The sequence below is a fragment of the Macaca thibetana genome, chromosome 10 (genome assembly GCF_024542745.1).
Source record: "Macaca thibetana thibetana isolate TM-01 chromosome 10, ASM2454274v1, whole genome shotgun sequence".
Taxonomy (NCBI): Eukaryota; Metazoa; Chordata; class Mammalia; order Primates; family Cercopithecidae; genus Macaca; species Macaca thibetana.
In genome coordinates, this window is record NC_065587.1 from 64,844,254 (window position 1) to 64,864,624 (window position 20,371).

The following is a 20,371-nucleotide window of genomic DNA, read 5'->3' on the forward strand; positions in this document are numbered from 1 at the left end:
AGTCTGGAATGCAGTGGCGTAATCACGGCTCACTGCAGGCCCTGCAATCCCTGACCTCCTGGGCTCAAGTGATCCTCCCACCTTAGCCTCCTGAGTAGCAGGGACAACAGGAGCATGCCACCATGCCTGGCTAATTTTCCTAAATTTTGTATTTTTTGTTGAGATGGGGTTTTACCACGTTGCTCAGGCTGGTCTCAAAATCCTAAGCTCAAGCAGTCTGCCCAACTTGGCCTCTCAAAGTGAGCCATCATGCCTGGCCAGGCTGTACTATTTTATTTTATTTTATTTTATTTTATTTATTTTATTTTATTTTATTTTATTTTATTTTATTTATTTTTTTTATTTTTTTAATTTTTAAAATTTTTTTAATTTTTAAATTTTATTTTGTTCTATTCTATTCTATTCTATTCTATTCTATTCTATTCTATTCTATTCTTTTCTATTTTCCCTATTTATTTGGAGACAGGATCTCACTCACCCCCTGGCTGGAATGCAGTGGCATGATCTGAGCTCACTGAAGCCTCCACCTCCCAGGCTCGGGCGATCATCCCACCTCAGCCTCCCAGGTAGCTGGGACCACAGGTGCATGCCACCAAGCCTGGCTAAGTAAAATTTTAAATACACAAAAGTGGAGCGAACAGGACAGCCATCCCTTGCGTGCTCATCCCTTGTGTGCTCACCAGTTTCAACAAACTAGCTTCAAAGATGATGAACTTACGGCCAACCTTACTTCATTTATAGCCACACTGGATTATTTAGGATTCCAAACATTTTATTCCTAAAAGTATTTCAGAATGCATCCCCAAAGCCCACCTGTAAAAATCAATCATTATTCTTTGATATCCTCTCCAATGTTCAAAATGTTTTGTTTCATAACTTTGTATTATAGGTTGTTTGTATCAGGACCCACATAGGGTTGATTTATATATTTGAAATTAGATGATATATCTCTGAAGTGTCTTTTAATTTACAGAAATTCTTTCCCTCTCCCTCCCTCCCTCCCTTCCCACTCCTCCCACTGCAGTTTCTTGAAGACAACAGTTGTATGTCCTGTAGATTTCCCATATTATGGATTTTGTTAATTGCATCTCTGAGGTATTTATTATATAACTGTTTTTTAAAGTTGATGTTAAGATCTAGAGGCATCATCAGATTTGAATTTTTACTTTTGTTTTTATTTTTATTTGTATATTTATTTATTTTGAGACAGCATCTCACCCAGTCACCCAGTGGGGTGATCACAGTTCACTGCAGCCTCACGGGCACAAGTGATTCTCCCACCTCAACCTCCCGAATAGCTGGGACTACAGGTCCACGCCATTGCCTGGCTAATTTTTAAATTTTTTGTTTAGATGGGGTCTCGCTATGTTGCCTAGGCTGGTGTTTTTATTTTTCAAGAATGGTTCATAAGGCACTGTTGTTTCTTTTGGTCAAGAGACACATCATGTGTGCTTGTTTATTACTAACAGCCATTTGTTGATCATTGCTTAGATCTATCATTTCAACAGGGGTTTCAAAATAGTGAGATTTTAATTAGGCTAGACTATTTCTCTTTTTTTTTTTTTTTTGAGATGAAGTTTTGCTCTTGTTGCCCAGGCTTCAGTGCAATGGCTTGATCTCGGCTCACTGTAACCTCCACCTCCCAGGTTCAAGCAATTCTCCTGCCTCAGCCTCCCAAGTAGCTGGGATTACACACGTGCGCCACCACACCCAGCTAATTTTGTATTTTTAGTAAAGACAGGGTTTCGCCATGTTGGTCAGGCTGGTCTCGAACTCCTGACCTCAGGTGATCCACCTGCCTTGGCCTCCCAAAGTGCTGGGATTACAGGTGTGAGCCACTGCACCCAGCCGAGGCTAGACTAATTCTCTAAAGAAAGACTTCCTCTCGTCAACTATTTGGGTTTGTTGAGGTAGAGTTCATTCAGGAAAGCCAGGATAAATATTTGATTCTTAATTTTTATTTTTTATTTTCCAGAATAATGCATCGTTTTCCTAGCATCCTCCAGTGGTGACAATGAAGTTTTGTTTTTTAAGTATTGTGAACCCTTGGATTTAAACTCATTTGATGGTTTTCAGTTCATTGAAATTATTTTTCTTATCAGAGCTCAAATTGTCCCATTTTTGGCCAGTGGAAGCTGCTCTTCAAGTTAGCCCTGAGTCCTGTTAACACAACCCCAATAGTCTTTGATAGTATCCTGCTTTCTGGTATTACAAGATGTTCCAAGCTCAGCTGATCCCGTTCCTATCCCAGCCCTGAATCAACTGTTTCTCTAAATAGCTCAGGAGGTGACTTTTAACTAGGAATTTGTCTGGCTTTATCTGCCAACCTCATCTTTGCTCATGAACCTTGGCTAATTCAGCTGCTGATCATTTTCTTCAGTACCATGGCAAACCTCTGGCTACCTTGTTAGGCAGGGATACACCTCTTGCCCTCTCTTTTATTACTTTGCCTCAAATAGAGAGCCAGGCCCACACATAATTCCCCATAACATAGACGAGAACTGCTATAACTTTGAAGAAGTCTTGACTGAAAGTTGAGGCACAATGGAAGGAAATTACATCATCTACTAGCTAACAGCTACTATTAGCTATGACTACTCTTAGAACCACAGTCCACTTCATTATTCAGGCTTCTTTGGGCCAAGACCAGCTCATCCCCACACCTAGGGATACCCTTGATCATCAGTCAACACCCCAGATCCCAGGCCAGACCAGAGAGTGGAAAGAAAGTCCCTTCCCAAACCCCACTCTTCCCTAACTTAGAAAGTTGTACTTTTCTATAAATTCATTGGCATGAAGTTGTCCTATCTGTTTTGTTCTTTTTTTTTTTTTTTTTTTTTTTCTTTGAGACAAGGTCTCGCTCTCTTGCCCAGGCTGGAGTGCAGTGGCGTGATCAGGACTCACTGCAGCCTTGACCTCCCACACTCAAGCAGTCCTCCTGCCTCAGCCTTCCAAGTAGCTGGAACTCCAGGTATGCACCATCACATCTGGCTAATTAAAGAATTTTTTTGTGTGTGGAGACAGGGTTTTGCCATGTTGCCCAGGGTGGTCTCAAATTCCTGGCATCCAAATGATCCTCCTGACTTAGCCTCCCAAGGTGCTGGGATTACAGGTGTGAGCCCCCATGCCTGGCCTGTTTTTTAATATTGTCTATGCCTTCTCTTTTTCTTGATTAGTCTTGCCAGAGATTTCTTATTTTCTCTTTTTTGAAGAACAAACTTGGGACTGACTTGTTGCTATCAAGCGTATGTTTGTCTATTGTGCTAATTTCTGCTTTGATCTTATTTCCTTTCTTCTAGTTTCTTTGAGTCTGCTGGAATTGCTTATCACTGTGGCATAATCTAGTGTGTAGGATATCTTCCATTTCCCCCTGTGGATGTACTTTTCACCCTATCTTTTGCCCCAAGAAATTCATTATCCTCTGTGGTCTGATATGAGCTACAGTAATGGGCTCATTCTTCCTGGCTTCCAGTTGGGTCCATCCAACGGGGAGCCCAGACAGGAGATTGGTGAAAGGGAGTGGAATGAGTTCAAGGGCGTTTATCCCTCTGGCTCCCTTCTTGCAGGGTTTGCTTCAAGCTGGCTACATCTCTCAATCAAAAGGTATCATTTCTGACTGGGCATGGTGGCTCACACCTATAATCCCAACACTCTGGGAGGCAGAGATGGGAGGACTGCTTGAGCCCATGAGTTCAAGACCAGCCTGGGCAACATAGTGAGACCCCATCTCTCTATATATGTATATAAAAAGAATATCCTTGGCCGGGCGTGGTGGCTCACACCTGTAATGCCAGCACTTTGGGAGGCCAAGGCAGGCGGATCACAAGGTCAGGAGATCGAGACCATCCTGGCTAACACAGTGAAACCCCGTCTCTGCTAAAAATACAAAAAATTAGCCAGGCGTGGTGGCAGGCGCCTGTAGTCCCAGTTACTCAGGAGGCTGAGACAGGAGAATGGCGTGAACCTGGGAGGCGGAGCTTGCAGTGAGCCGAGATTGCGCCACTGCACTCCAGCCTGGGCGACAAGCAAGACTCCATCTCAAAAAAAAAAAAAAAAATATCCTTTGATGAGTTCACGTCCTTTGTAGGGACATGGATGAAGCTGGAAATCATCATTCTGAGCAAATTATTGCAAGGACAGAAAACCAAACACTGCATGTTCTCACTCATAAGTGGGAATTGAACAATGAGAACACTTAGACACAGGGTGGGGAACATCACACACCAGGGCCTGTGGTGGGGTGGGAGTATGGGGGAGGGATAACATTAGGATAAATACCTAATGTAAATGATGAGTTAATGGGTGCAGCAAACCAACATGGCACATGTATACATATGTAACAAACCTGCACGTTGTGCACATGTACCCTAGAACTTAAAGTATAATAATAAAAAAAAAAGAGTGTCATTTTATCCCAAGGTGCCCATCTCCATGCAACTTTTTATTTTCAGGTGGTGGTTAATTTTATGTGTCAAACTGGCTGGACCACTGGGTACTCCAATATTTGGTCAAACATTATTCTGAGTATTTCTGCAAGGGTGTTTTTGGATGAGATGAACATTTTAATTGGTGAAGATTGCCCTCCATAATGTGGGTGGGCCTCATTCAATCAGCTGGAGCCTGAAGAGAACGAAGACACGGCCTCTCCCTCACATGAGAGGGAATTCTTTAGCAGCCCGCTCTGGGACTTCATCTGTGCCAGTGGCTCTCCTGGGTTTCAAACTTGCCAGCCCACACCGCATATTTGGACTTGCCAATCTCTGCAATTGTGTGAGCCAATTCCTTATAAACCTCTTTCTATACACACACATATTCTTTTTTTTTTTTTTGAGTCGGAGTTTCACTGTTGTTACCCATCCTGGAATGCAGTGGCACGATCTCGGCTCACTGCAACCTCTGCTTCCCGGGTTCAAGTGATTCTCCTGCCTCAGCCTCCCAAGTAGCTGGGATTACAGGTGCCTGCCACCACACCTGGCTAATTTTTTGTATTTAGTAGAGACAAGATTTCAGCATGTTAGTCAGGCTGGTCTCGAACTCCTGACCTCAGGTGATCCACCTACCTCGGCCTCCCAACGTGCTGGGATTACAGGCATGAGCCTCCTAGCCCGCCTTACACAAACATATTCTATTAGTTCTGTTTTGTAACTCTGACTAACACAGTAACCGTTCTCTTATTCCCTTCAGGCTAGGGATAGGATTGGCTGTATAGGATTACCGTATTTTCCCTCGTGGTTCTCTAACACTCTGCCCACACCTTGTAAGTAGTCTCTTTATTAAACCTTCCACTAATCGTTCTAATTTGAATGAGCCATCTGTTTCCTGTCAGGTTCCTGACTAATATACTTAGAGACCATTATGACTGGTACATATCCTTAAAGTCTAAAATTAATCACATATGCTAATTACCTTAATTTAGTCATTCCATTCTACAATGTATATTTATTTCAAAACAACATGTACTTGATAAATATATACTAATTTTATTTGTCAGTATAATTTTTTTTTTTTTTTTGAGATGAAGTCTCATTCTGTCGCCAGGCTGGAGTGCGGTGGTGAGATCCCGGCTCACTGCAACCTCCGACTCCCCGGTTCAAGTGCTTCTCCTGCCTCAGCCTGCCAAGTAGCTAGGATTACAGGCATGAACCACCATGCCCAGCTAATTTTTGTATTTTTAGTAGAGCCGGGGTTTCACCATGTTGGCCAGGATGGTCTTGATCTCCTGACCTCGTGATCTGCCTGCCTCAGCCTCCCAAAGTGCTGGGATTACAGGCGTGAGCCACCGCGCCCAGCCTTGTCAATATAAAAATTTTTTTAAATTATTTATTTCTTAAAAAAGGCCAGGAGCGGTGGTTTAAGCCTGTAATCCCAGCACTTTGGGAGGCCAAGGTGGGTGGATAGTTTGAGTCCAGGAGTTCAAGACCTGGGTAACATGGTGAAACCCTGTTTCTACTGAAACTACAAAAATTAGCTGAGCATGGTGGCTCGCACCTGTAGTCCCAGCTTTTAAGATGTTATTGAGAACGTGGAGAATTTGGAATTTTGTTTTTAAAAGTTTTATTTATTTATTTATTAAATTTTGAGACAGGTTTACTGTGTTGTGCAGGCTGAAGTGCAGCGCCACAAGCAAAGCCCACTGAAGCCTCAACTTCTGGGGCTCGAGCGATCCTCCCACCTCAGCCTCCCAAGCAGCTGGGACCACAGGCGCATGCCACCATGCCTGGCTAATTTTTTATTTTTTGTAGAGACAGGGCTTTGCCACGTTGCCCAGGCTGGTCTCGAACTCCTGCACTCAAGTGATCTGCCCGCCTCAGTCTCCCAAAGTGCTGGGATTACGGCCGTGACCCACCGCACCCAGCCCTGGAATTTTCATCCATTGCTGGTGGGGATGTAAAATGGGGCAGCTGGTTTGGAAAACAGTTTGTTGGTTTATCAAAAATTAAACATTGTCCAGCCTGACCAACATGGTGAAACCCTGTCTCTACTAAAAATACGAAAAATTAGCCGGGCGTGGTGGCGCATGCCTGTAATCGCAGCTACTTGGGAGGCTGAGGAAGGAGAATTGCTTGAACCTGGGGGTTAGAGGTTGGAGTGAGCCAAAGTCACACCACTGCACTTCAACCTATAAATAAATAAATAAAAAAGATTAAGTTACCATGTGACCCGGCAATCCCACTCACCCAAGAGAAAACTAAAATGAATTATGTCTACACAAAAGTTTATCTGTCAGTGTGTAACAGCATTATTCATAATAGCTAAAAGTGGGAACAACCCTAGCGTTCATCAACTTACAAATGGTTAAAATGTGGAATAGTCATACAATGGCATATTACTCGACCACTAAATGGAATGAAGTACTGATAAATGCTGCAACGTGGATAAACCTTTAAAAATATATGCTAAGGGGAAGAAGCCAGACACAAAAGGCCACATACTGTGTGATTCCTTTTATATAAACTATCTAGCATAGATTAATGCATGGAGACAGAAAGTAAATTAGTGGTTGGCAGGGACCGGGGCAGGCAAATGGGGAGTTACTCTTCATGGGTATAGGTTTTTTTGATGGGTGATTAACAGGTTCTGGAATTAGAGAGTGATGATAGTTACACAGTATTGGGAATATACTAAAAACCACTGAATTGGACTTTAATGGTGTGAATTTTATGGTATATGAATTACATCTCAATGTTTTAAAAAGACCACAAAATAAAAAAGAAAACATATATACCCCATAAACCCATCTCCTACCCCTCCCCGCACCAACCCATGAAGCAGCAGTAGTTTGCAAGCCCAGTGTGGTATAAATCTAGCCTTGAAAAATAAAGTTATCAAAGAAAACATTCTGCATGCAGAGAAGTAAGCTATTCTGTTTATTGTATTTTTTTACAAACTCCCTTGCAGAAGTTAATAGTTTAGTGCCTTAGAGTAATGTTTTTGAGACTTTGCTCATGACTCTTTAGTGGGTCAAGAAATAAATTTAATGTGGCCCACTAACTTTTTAAATAATGAAATAGAATGGATTCAAAAATATTAAGAGTGCCTTATATGGATTCTTGACAAGAACTGAGGACAGGAGCACATTACTAATCGCACAAGGCTAATTGCATTACACTGTGGGAGAGACAGAGGAGGGCATGTGAAAAATGTACACATTGGCTAAAAGCAGTTTGGTGAATTGTCATCTCATTTGATTTTCTGGTACTTGACTGCCAATATGACCATCAAGTTATAATGACAGAATAGTATAGTATAGTATAATGTATGTATGTGTTTGTTTGTTTATTTCGAGATGGAGTTTTGCTCTTGTTGCCCAAGCTGGAGTGCGGTGTTGCGATCTCAGCTCACTGCAACCTCCGCCTCCCGGGTTCAAGCAATTCTCTGCCTCAGCCTCCTGAGTAGTTGGGATTACAGGCACCCACCACCATGACTGGCTAATTTTTATATTTTTAGTAGAGATGGGGTTCCACCATCTTGGCCAGGCTGGTCTTAAACTCCTGACCTTGTGATCCACCCGCCTTGGCCTCCCAAAGTACTGGGATTACAGGCATGAGCCACCGCGCCCAGCTGTGTATTATTTAATTTTATATCAAAATGGTTTGTAGTTAGTTGTGAAGAGTGGATTTTTTTTGCGGGGGGGGCGCAGTATTGCCATGACTTTCAACTGGGTTTTGGATAGGAATTTGCAGTGCAGTTTTTCATAAAGTTTATAATCAGATACAAAATTTTGGATGTGCAATTATTGTAGCATTTTAATTGAACTAGTTCAAATTGCTGTTAAGTTGACTGTTTTAATGCTACAAAGAACAAGAATAATAAGGTGAAAAACATGGGAAAAGTAAATGGAAATATTGGAGAAAATATCAACTCTAATCAACAGACTGACATAATTTGAATCTTGTTAAAAAGGGTAAATGCAAGATTTGCTTTATTTATGTATTTGTTTATTTATTTTAGTAGAGATGGGGGTCTCAATGTGTTGACCAGGCTGGTCTCAAACCCCTGGCCTTGAGCAATCATCCCATCTCAGCCTCCCAAAGTGCTGGGATTACAGGCATGAGTCACCATGCCCGACCAGCTCATGCCTGTAATCCCAGCACTTTGGAAGGCCAAGGCGGGCGGATCACCTGAGGTCAGGAGTTTGAGACCAGTCTGCCCAATGTGGCAAAACCCCATCTCTACTAAAAATACAAAAATTAGCTGGGTGTGGTGGCAGATGCCTGTAATCACAGCTACTCCGGAGGCTGAGGCAGAAGAATCACTTGAACCTGAGAGGTGGAGGTTGCAGTGAGCTGAGATCACACTCTCTAGTCTGGGTGGTAATTATGAAACTCTGTCTCAGAAAAAATATATATATTACTTTATCAAATGTGTAAATCCAACAAAATGACATGTACACCAATGCATTATAATGATGTCCTTGCAAATGAGAAGTTAAAACCGTCAAAACTTAAAAGATGCTTGGAAACATGACATGTTGAATTAGTCAGTCTCTCGAATATTTCCAAAGAAAGAAAAATATATATAATGTGATAGGCAAATTTTATGATTCATGTTGTGACTGTCAGTGAGAAAGCCTTATTATCGTTGTATTGGGTTGCATATTATGTGCCAAAAGAAAAAAATTGCTCACATGGTTCCTGAAAAAAAAAATTTATTCTCTGGCATGTATTTGGTGTGTACAGTTTTTATGGTGTAGCAAGTGATAAAAATATATCTTGGCAATAGTAGAGTTTCTCCTTGAATCTATACTGTTGCAGAATGTTGGAAACAATGCTTATTATGTTGTTCCAATCTCATATAGATTTTGTAATCCAACCACAGAAAGTCAAATCGAAAGTTGCACAACACTTAGCTTATACCTTATATGAGTGGTAAGAACGTTTTAAGGAGGGTCTTCTTGTTTAGTTAATCTTCTCCCACAAAACTGGATTAAAAGCATTTAGAGAATTGGCAATTGTAACTTTGGTCAATACAAATTAGTCCAGACAAATGTAAAGGCATTGTATGAGAGCAGCAAATATGAATGAAAATATAATAAAATTATTATAAAATTGTTAGAATCTGAAAGCAATGCTATTTGGAATACTCTTTTTATATGCTATAAATCTTAGGAAAACACAGGGATCCTGCTAAAATTCATATATATGTTGGAGGAAAACAGTGATAATCAACTTCTTGAAAACAAACTTTCAGGGATTACAGCTGACCATATCATTTACTTTAGCATATTGAAATTGGCCAATCATATCAATGTTAGCCAATCTAACCAATATATTTTTTTACATCCTTAGAGAATTAAATTAGAAGTTGTTCCAACATGCTGAGCCTGTCCAAGCATTCCAAACGACATTACTTCTATGGCAAGCAAGATTTCAAAATAGTATGTGCCACTGGGTCAGTGATTGTCAAAAGTGGTCCCTGGTGCAGAGGCAACAGCATTACCAGGGATCTTGTTATAAGTAAAACTCTTGGGCCCCATCCCTGACCACAGATGGGCCAGCAATCTAGTTTAACAAAGCCAACCCCTCCAGGTGATTCTAATGCAAGCTCAAGACTGAGAACAAGGTTACGAGATGTTTCCAACATTGCTGCAACAAACTGATGCAACTTTATTAATGAAAGCAGTTTGTATTAATCCATTCTCATGCTGCCAGTAAAGACATACTCAAAACTGGGTAATTTATAAAGGAAAGAGGTTTAATTGACTCACAGTTCCACATAGCTGGGGAAGCCTCAGGAAACTTACAATCATGGTGGACGGGGAAGCAAACAAGGTCTTCTACACCTGGCGCCAGCAAGAAGTGAAGAGCGAATGATGGGGAAAGCCCCTTCTAAAACCATCAGATCTGGTGAGAACTCACTCATGATCAGAACAGCATGGAGGTAACTGCCCACGTGATTCAATGACCTCCCACCAGGTCTCTCCCGTGACATGTAGGGATTATGGGAACTACAATTCAAAATGAGATTCAGGTAGGGACACAGGCAAACCATATCACAGTTTGAACTGAATGAAATGAAATTAGATTTTTGCACCTTATCTGCTACGTTGGTGTCAATATTATGTTACTTTCATGTCGGTTGGTGACCTTTTTTTCTGGTCTTTGGAAGAAATTATGTGATGTTGGCATTATTTCTTCCTTAAAAGTGTGGTAGATTTCAAAGGCATTAGGGACTGGGGTTTTCTTTGTGGGAAGCTTTTAAATTAGAGATGAAATGTCTTTAATAGTCATAAGATGATTCCAATTTTCTGTTATGTTTTGTGTCCATTTAGGTAAGCCTGTTTTTTCTAGAAATTTGTTCCACATACATTTTCAAATATATAGGCATAAAGTTATTCATCATGTCTTATGATCTTTTAGTGATGAAGAATCTGAAATGATATTCCATTTTCAAATTTCTGACATTAATTTCTGGTTGGAATCTCTTCTTTTTATTTATGGAGTCTGTTCTAATTTGATTGACTGTTTTCTAGGATTACAGCACAACACTCAATCTGGGATTTCTTTTCTTTCTATCTGCAGCTGCGGATCACAAGTTCAGGAGATAAGACCATCCTGGCCAACATGGTGAAACGCTGGGTCTCTACTAAAAATACAAAAGTTAGTTGGGTGTGGTGGCGCATGCCTGTAGTCCTAGCTACTCAGGAGGCTGAGGCAGGAGAATTGCTTGAACCAGGGAATTGGAGGTTGCAGTGAGCCGAGATCATGCCACTGCACTACAGCTTGGCGACAGAGTGAGACTCTGTCTCAAAAAAAAAAAAAGGTATTAATTATCCACTTACTCATCAAGCTGTGATTAGAGGGCTTTGAGTTGTATATAAGACAATGCAAATTTGTCACCTGTGAGGCGCTTCCAAAGAATGTAGTACAGATTCAGAGGTAGTGGGTTTTAGATTTTGTTTTTCTTTTTGAAACATATTTTTGGGTCAGACGCAGTGGTGCATGCCTGCAATCTCAATGTTTTGAAAGGCAGAGGTGAGAGGATTACTGGAGGCCAGGAGTTTGAGACAAGTGTGGGCAACATAGTGAGAACCTGTCTCTACAATAATATATTTTTAAAAATGCTTGTGTGGGTTGGAGCCCTGATGGTAATTGCTTATGTGTCTGCCTTCCTCCACTACACTTGGGCCCTATAAGACACAAGCTGTATTTGTCTTATTCGCAGATGTACCCCCAGTGCCTGGGACAGAGCTTGTACATAAGAAGTTTTCAAGAAATACCTGGTGAATGAATGTAATTCAGTGACTACATGCCTTTATTTATAATAGTATGTATTCTAGTGTGCTGTGATACTTTGTTAGTTTATGAAATTTCTATTTTATGCATATTTGTTAAGATGACATGTATCAAACACCTGGTACAGTACCCGAAACATACATGGTAGGTCTTTTCTTTTTCTTTTTGTGACAGGGTCTCGCTCTGTTGCCCAGGCTGGACTGTGCAATCTCTGCTCACTGCAGCCTTGGCCCGCAGGGCTCAAGCAATTCTCCCACCTCAGCCTCCCAAGTAGCTGGGACCACAGGCACGCACAACCATGCCAGGCTAATTAAAAAAAAATATATATATATATATATTTGTAGAGATGAGGCCTCACTATGTTGCCCAGGCTTGTGTCCAACTCCTGGGCTCATGTGACCCTCCTGCCTCAGCCTCCCAAAGTACTGGGATGTCAGGTGTGAGCCACCACATGGGGCCTAGGTCTTTTTCAAATGTTAATTTTCTTATTTTCTTCCCTTTGCGTTTCTTTGCATCTAGCACAATCTCTGATACATAGTAGGTGTTTAGCGATTTAGAGGTCACTGTAAACAATCCAAGAACCACTGGCAAAATATATGTGTGTGTGTCTGCCTGTGTGTGTCTGCCTGTGTGTGTGTGCGTGCCCGTGTGTGTCTGTGTCCACACGTGCACGTGTGTGTCTGCCTGTGTGTGTGTGCGCCTGCTTGTGTGTGTGTGTGCGTGCATGTGTGTGCCTGCGTGCATGTGTGTGCCTGCCTGTGTGTGTGTGTGCGCCCGTGTGTGTCTGCCTGTGTGTGTGTGCATGCACGTGTGACTGCCTGTGTGTCCGTGCGTACACGTGTGTCTGCCTGTGTGTGCGTGCACACGTGTCTGCCTGTGTCTGCCTGTGTGTGTCCGCGCACGTGTGTCTGCCTGTGTGTCCGTGCATGCACGTGTGTGTCTGCCTGTGTGCATGTGCACACGTGTGTGTCTGTGTCTGCCTGTGTGTGTGCGCACACACGTGTGTCTGCCTGTGTGTGTGTGTCCGCGCACGTGTGTGTCTGCCTGTGTGTCGGATGCATGCATCATTTGGGGAAAGAGGTTTCAAGTTTACGTCATAAAAGAATCTTCAGTGTTGCTGAAGAATGGCTGTTGTAGATTAAGGAGTGACTAGCTTTGGGAATGAGTTAAGAATCTACATCTGTGGAGACTGCAACAAAAATTTAGAGACATTGTATTTTCTGAACTTAGATCTGATCATAGAGTTGGACAAGTTTAAGTCCCACAGGGACCATTTTAAATCAAGATTGTCCCAAGGACGACACAAGAATTAATTTGAAAGGACTACCAATGGTCAAATTTGGGACAATTTGAGCATCAAAAAAGAATAATGAGAAATACACACATACATTTTTTTTCTTTTTTTTTGAGGCAGAGTTTTGCTCTTGTCCGTCCTTCCAGGTGTGTAGCAGGACCCTCTCTGGAATGGGGGTCAAACCAGGTAGGTCGGATAATTTCTTTATGGCCAGTTTATGCACAGAAAGGTGTGTGTGGTTTAGGGGGAGGGAGTTGGAGTAATATTTTGTAGGTTTGGTTTCACCCCTGGCAAGGGGAAGGAGGAAGGTTTCTGGTCTTTTCTTTTTCTTTTTTTTTTTTGAGACGGAGTTTTGCTTTTGTGCCCAGGCTGGAGTGCAGTGTCACAATCTCGGCTCACTGCAACCCCCGCCTCCCACATTCAAGCGATTCTCCTGCCTCAGCCTCCTGAGTACCTGAGATTACAGGCATGCGCCACCACACCTGGCTAATTTTTGTATTTTTAGTAGAGACGGGGTATCACCATGTTGGCCATGCTGGTCTCCAACTCCTGACCTCAGGCGATCTGCCTGCCTCGACCTCCCAAAGAGCTGGGATTACAGGATTGAGCCACTGCGCCCCGCCAGTTTCTGGTTTCTAAGCCCTGCCTTGGGGAAGAGGGATTCTAGTTTCCATGACTAGCCTCAGGGGAGAATAAGAGGCCAGAGACAGAAGGGTAGGAGAAGGTCAGAGACAGCTGCTTCTGAAGCCTTTATCTTAGGGTATCATTTTCTTTTTTATTTGTTCAGAGACAGGGTCTCACACTGTCACCCAGGCTGGAGTGCAGTGGTGGGATCATAGCTCACTACAGACCCCAACTCCTGGGCTCAAGCAGTCCTCCCACCTCAGCCTCCCAAGTAGCTAGAACTACAAGTGTGTGCCACCAAGCCCAGCTCATTTTTAAATTTTTGTAGAGATTCCTGGTTTCAAGCAATTCTTGCACCTCAGCTTTCCAAAGGGCTGGAATTACAGGTGTGAGGCACTGCACCCGGCCCTGGGCTATCATTTCCTGAGACCATAGACTTCCCAGTAGTAAAAAATGAAGGAACCACTGACATACAGATCAACGTGGATGAATCTCGAAAACATCCTTAGTGAAAGAAGCTAAACACAAAAGACTATATATTAGATGGTTCCATTTATATGAAGTTATGGAACAGTCAAAATTAATCTATGATGATAAAAATTAGAACAGTGGAAAAGTACATTTTTCTCCTTTGGAGTTAATAGGTAACAAGTGCATGAGAACTTTCTGGAGCAATGGAAATTTATATATCCATTGGGGGTATTGGTTAAATTAAGGTGTTGGTTACACAAGTATATACATATGTCAAAATTCATCAGATTCGATATTACTTAATATCTATGCATTTCATTTTATGTACATGATACCCTAATAAAACCAAGAGAAAATAGAATAACCATAGTAATGGATTATAACACATAAAAAAAGTTATTAGTCCATAGTGATACCCCAGAAAAAGGGTGGGAGCTCTTTTTTGGGGGGGAATATTACCTAATAAAAGGGGAAGCAGTGGTAGAATTAGAAAGTTACCGTTTTGCAACCACCAGCATAATCATCCAGGGAGGGTTCATCAAGGGATGATGAAAAACTACTGGGTGAGGGCTAGGCGCAGTGGCTCAGGCCTGCAATCCCAGTACTTTCAGAAGCCGAGGCAAGTGGATCACCTGAGGTTGGGAGTTCCAGACTAACCTGGCCAATATGGTGAAACCCCGTCTCTACCAAAGAAAAAAAAAATTGGCCGGGCGCGGTGGCTCATGCCTGTAATCCCAGCACTTTTGGAGGCCGAGGCGGGCGGATCACGAGATCAGGAAATCGAGACCACGGTGAAACCCGCGTCTCTACTAAAGATACAAAAAATTAGCCGGGCGCGTTGGCAGGCGCCTATAGTCCCAGCTACTCAGGAGGCTGAGGCAGGAGAATGGCGTGAACCCGGGAGGCGGAGCTTGCAGTGAGCCGAGATGGCACCACTGCACTCCAGCCTGGGTGACAGAGCGAGACTCCGTCTCAAAAAAAAAATAAAAATAAAAAAAATAAAAATAAAATTGCCGTGTGAAGTGGCTCATGCCTGTAGTCCCAGCTACTCAGGAAGGAGGCTGAGGCAAGAGAAGAAGAAGAAGAGGAGGTTGCTGTGAGCCGAAATTGTGCCACTGCACTCCAGCCTGGGTGACAGAGCGAGACTTCATCTCAAAACAAACAAACAAACAAACACAAACACTACTGGGTGAAAGGTGGGTGGAGAACAAGACAGTCTCGTAGTCTTGAAGGCCGCAGATTACTTATTAACCCCAAAATGTACTTTTCCAATGAAGACATGTTACCCAACAGATCAAACTTAGCATCATCAATAATGGGACAAATTTACATTATTTCTTTCTGATGTGAAGCAATGGGAAAGCACACCATCACCTGTTTAATATTCTAGCCATAGAAACTTAATCCTAACCAAATCATGAGAAAACAATAAAGCAGATCCAGATGGCAGGATATTCAGTACAACTGTCAATATCCTGAAAGGACAAAAGAGATGAGAGACTCTTCTAGACTAAAAGATAGTAACAAGACAGCTTTCAAATGCATACATGATCCTTTATCGAACTCTGGACTGGGGGGAAGAGACCGTAAGGGACATTTGGGGGATAATTGCAGATATTTGAATATGGATTATAAGATAAATAATGCCCAGGCGCAGTGGCTCACACCTGTAATCCCAGCAGTTTGAGAGGCCGAGGTGGGCAGATCACTTGACGTCAGGAGTTCGAGACCAGCCTGGCCAACATGGTGAAACCCAATCTCTACTAAAAATACAAAAATCAGCTGGGTGTGGTGGTGGGTGCCTGTAAACTCAGCTATTCGGGAGGCTGAGGCAAGGGAATTGCTTGAACCCGGGAGGCAGAGGTTGCAGAAAGCGGAGATCACACCACTGTATTCCAGCCTGGGCTACAAAGCAAGACTCCATCTCAAAAAAGAAGAAAAGGCTGGGCATGGTGGCTCATGCCTGTGATCTCAGCACTTTGGGAGGCCGAAGCGGGCGGATCACCTGAGGTCGGGAGTTCGAGACCAACCTGAGCAACATGGAGAAACCCTGTCTCTACTGAAAATACAAATTAGCCAGGTGTGGTGGCGCATGCCTGTAATCCCAGCTACTTGGGAGGCTGAGGCAGGGGAATAGCTTGAACCCGGGAGGCAGAGGTTGCAGTGAGCCGAGGTTGTGGTGAGCCGAGATCGCGCCATTGCACTCCATCCTGGGCAACAAGAGTGAAACCCCGTCTCAAAAGAACAAATAAGTAAAAAGATAAATTATATCAATATTAAATTTCTTAGGTGTGATAGTATCACAGTTTTTAGGAGCATGTCGTTGATCTTAGGGGATACATTCTAAAATGTGCAGTGAAGTGTCATAATATCTATAATTTACTTTCAAATGCGTAAGCAAAAAATGGCTCAGCAGGATGGTACAGTGGCTTACATCAAAACAAACAAACAAAAACCCTCTCTACATACAAATGAAGTATAAATATAGAGAGAGATACATATATGGAAAGAGCTATATATACATATACATACACACACACACACACAGAGAGAAAGATAAAATATAGTTTTAGTAGTTGGCAAGTCTAAGCAAAGGGTATATGAGTGTTCATGGTGTATCTTTCAACTTTTCTGTAGATTTGAAAAACTTCCCCAAAAAGCTGTGAAAAGAATAAGATAGTGCAAAGAAAATGCTTGGCCAGTGGTAAGTGCTCAATAAAGGGTAGATCTTACCCAGAAGTATAAGCCCCATGAGAGCGGGGAATTTCTTTTATTTAGCACAATATCCACAGCACCTATAGCAGTGCCTGGCACATAAGGTAGTACTTAACAAACATTTGAAAGACAAATCATTGAGAGGTTGTACATTAGAAATGTAATGTAAAAAAAAAATTAAATATGACACCACAGGACGATGCATGGTTGCATGGGACAGCTGTTACCGTGGCCTGATATAACTGTGCCGGTTGCTTTGATTAAAATGACTTCTTGGCAGGGTGCCATGACTCATGCCTGTAATCCCAGCACTTTGGGAGGCTGAAGCGGGAGGATTGCTTGAGCCCAGGAGCTTGGCAGCTGCAGTGAGCTATAATCACACCACTGTACTCCAGGCTGGGTCACAGAGCAAGACTTAAAAAAAAAAGTCCCAGAAAATCTGTCTGCCCAACTGAGATGAGTTTGGCTATATATTTACAAGAGTGAATGTTCTCTGAATAGCATCATCATGTTTGGTTAAGTCATTTGGGATTACGGTGGAAAAAAATTAGCCAGTTTGGGAGCTTCATTTTTTTTCTAGTGCTGATTAAAATTGACATCAACGGGCCTCTAGTGGGAGGCGTACTGCGTCCTCTGGTGGTGAGAGACACTCAGCTTTTTTTTTTTTGAGACGGAGTCTCGCTCTGTCCCCCAGGCTGGAGTGCAGTGGCGCGATCTCGGCTCACTGCAAGCTCTGCCTCCCGGGTTCACACCATTCTCCTGCCTCAGCCTCCTGAGTAGCTGGGACTACAGGCACCCGACACCGCGCCCGGCTAATTTTTTGTATTTTTAGTAGAGACGGGGTTTCACCGTGGTCTCGATCTCCTGACCTTGTGATCCGCCCGCCTCGGCCTCCCAAAGTGCTGGGATTACAGACGTGAGCCACCATGCCCGGCCTTTTTTTTTTTTTTTTTTTGAGACAGAGTCTTGCTCTGTCGCCCAGGCTGGAGTGTAGTGGTGCAATCTCAGCTCACTGCAACCTCTGCCTCCTGGGTTCAAGCGATTCTCCTGCCTCAGCTTCCCGAGTAGCTGGGATTACAGGCACGTGCCACCATGCCTGGCCAAGTTTTGTATCTTTAGTAGAGACGGGGTTTTGCCATTTTGGCCAGGCTGGTCTTGAACTGCTGACCTCAGGTGATCCACCTGCCTCGGCCTCCCAAAGTGCTGGCCTTACAAAATAAAAATAAAAAAGAGAGAGAGAGATCTACTATACCACTACTATAGGTGGTCAGGGAAGAATTGCCCCTGGGCAGAGATCTGGTGATGAGAAAGCAAGCCATTCAGAGATTTGCCTGGGGATAAAAACTCCAGGAAAAGGAGACAGTCATTCTTCATAAATTCTGGATATTGAGTCTTTTACAGAATATCACTTGCTTGTTTCCCCCAGAATTGGGGAATTTCACATAAAAACTCTGATTTTTGGCTTTTCTGTAAAGACCAGAAGATCTGGCAGCAATCGCTGGAGGTGAGTAAAGACCAATCCTTTTATTTCTATTATTTTATTTCAATAGGTTTTTGGGGAACAGGTGGTGTTTGGTTACATGACTAAGTTCTTTGGTGGTGATTTCTGAGATTTTGGTGCACCCATCACCTAAGCAGTGTACACTGTACCCAGTTTACAGTCTTTTATCCCTCACCCCCATCCCACCTTTTCCTCTGAGTCCCCAGAGTCCATCGTATCATTCTTATGTCTTTGCATCCTTATAGCTTAGTTCCCACTTATGAATGAGAACATACCATGTTTGGTTTTTCATTCCTGAGTTACTTCACTTAGAATAATGGTCTCCAGCTTGGGTGTGGTGGCTCACACCTGTAATCCCAGCACTTTGGGAGGCTAAGGTGGGCAGATCACTTGAGGTCAGGAGTTCGAGACCAGCCTGGCCAAGATGGTGAAACTCCATCTCTAATAGAATACAAAAATTAACTGGGCGTGGTGGCAAGTGTCTGTAATCTCAGCTACTTGCGAGGCTAAGGCAGGAGAATTGCTTGAACTTGGAAGGTGGAGGTTGCAGTGAGCCAAGATCATGCCACTGCACTCCAGCCTGGGTAACAGAGCAAGGTTCCATCTCAAAATAATAATAATAATAATAATAATAATAATAATAATAATGGTCTCCAGGTTGCTACAAATGCCATTATTTTGTTCCTTTTTATGGCTGAGTAGTATTCCATGGTGTATACATACCACAATTTCTTTATCCACTCATTGATTGATGGGCATTTGGGCTGGTTTCATATTTTTGCAATTGCGAATTGTGCTGCTGTAAACATGCATGTGCAAGTATCTTTTCCATTTAATTACTTATTTTCCTCTGGGTAGATAACCATTAGTGGGCTTGCTGGAATCAAATGGTAGTTCTACTTTTAGTTCCTTAACAAATCTCCGTATTGTTTTCCACAGTGGTTGTACTAGTTTATATTCCTACCAGAAGTATAAGTGTTCCCTTTTCACCACATCCACACTGACTTCTATTTTTTTTTTTTATTATGGTAATTCTTGCAGGAGTAGGGTGGTATGGCATTGTGGTTTTGATTTGCATTTCCCTGATAATTAGTGATGTTGAGCATTTTTTCATATGTTTGTTGGCCATTTGTATATCTTCTTTTGAGAATTGTCTGTTCGTGCCCTTAGACCACTTTTTGATGAGATTGTTTGTTTTTTCTTGCTGATTTGTTTGAGTTCCTTGTAGATTCTGGATATTAGTCCTCTGGTGGATGTATAGATTGAGGAGATTTTCTCCCATTCTGTGGGTTGTCTGTTTACTCTGCTGATTGTTTCTTTTTACTTTTTAGTTTAATTAAGTCTCATCTATTTATCTTTGTTTTTGTTGCATTTCCTTTTGGGTTCTTGGTCATGAAGTATTCGCTGAAGCCAAAGTCTAGAAGGGTTTTTCCGATGTTATCTTCTAGAATTTGTATGGTCTCAGGTCTTAGATTTAAGTCCTTGATTCATCTTGAGTTTATTATTATTATTATTATTTGAGACAGTCTCTGTTGCCCAGGCTGGAGTGCAGTGGCATGATCTTGGCTCACTGCACCCTCTGCCTCTTGGGTTCAAGTGATTCTCCTGCGTCAGCCTCCCAAGTAGTTGAGATTACAGGCACCCACTACTAGACCCAGCTAATTTTTGTATTTTATTAGAGATGGAGTTTCACCATGATAGCCAGGCTGGTCTCGAACTCCTGACCTCAAGTGATCTGCCCACCTTAGCCTCCCAAAGTGCTGGGATTACAGGTGTGAGCCACTACGCCCAGCTGAGTTTCTTTTTGAATAAGGTGAGACATGAGAATCCAGTTTCATTCTTCTACATGTGGTTTGCCAGTTATCACCAGTTGTTGAATAGGATGTCCTTTCTCCACTTTATGTTTTTATTTGCTTTATCGAAGATTGGTTGGCTATAAGTATTTGGCTTTATTCTGTATTCTCTATTCTGTTCCATTGGTCTATGTGCCTATTTTTATACCAGTACCATGCTGTGTGGGTGACTATGGCC

General features: G+C 42.5%; 2 protein-coding genes across 2 annotated transcripts in view; both read left to right on the forward strand.

Annotated features, from left to right (window-relative positions):
* Window positions 1–20,371, forward strand: part of TRPC4AP (transient receptor potential cation channel subfamily C member 4 associated protein) — a 283,763-nt gene that overhangs the window by 173,955 nt on the left and 89,437 nt on the right. The gene's annotated exons all lie outside the window — the stretch shown is intronic.
* GSS (glutathione synthetase) overlaps window positions 13,318–20,371 on the forward strand; it is a 171,163-nt gene continuing 164,109 nt past the window's right edge. Inside the window, exon 1 of the mRNA XM_050807152.1 lies at window positions 13,318–13,327. The gene's annotated coding sequence lies outside the window, so the exon portion shown is untranslated. The remainder of the gene's footprint in view (window positions 13,328–20,371) is intronic.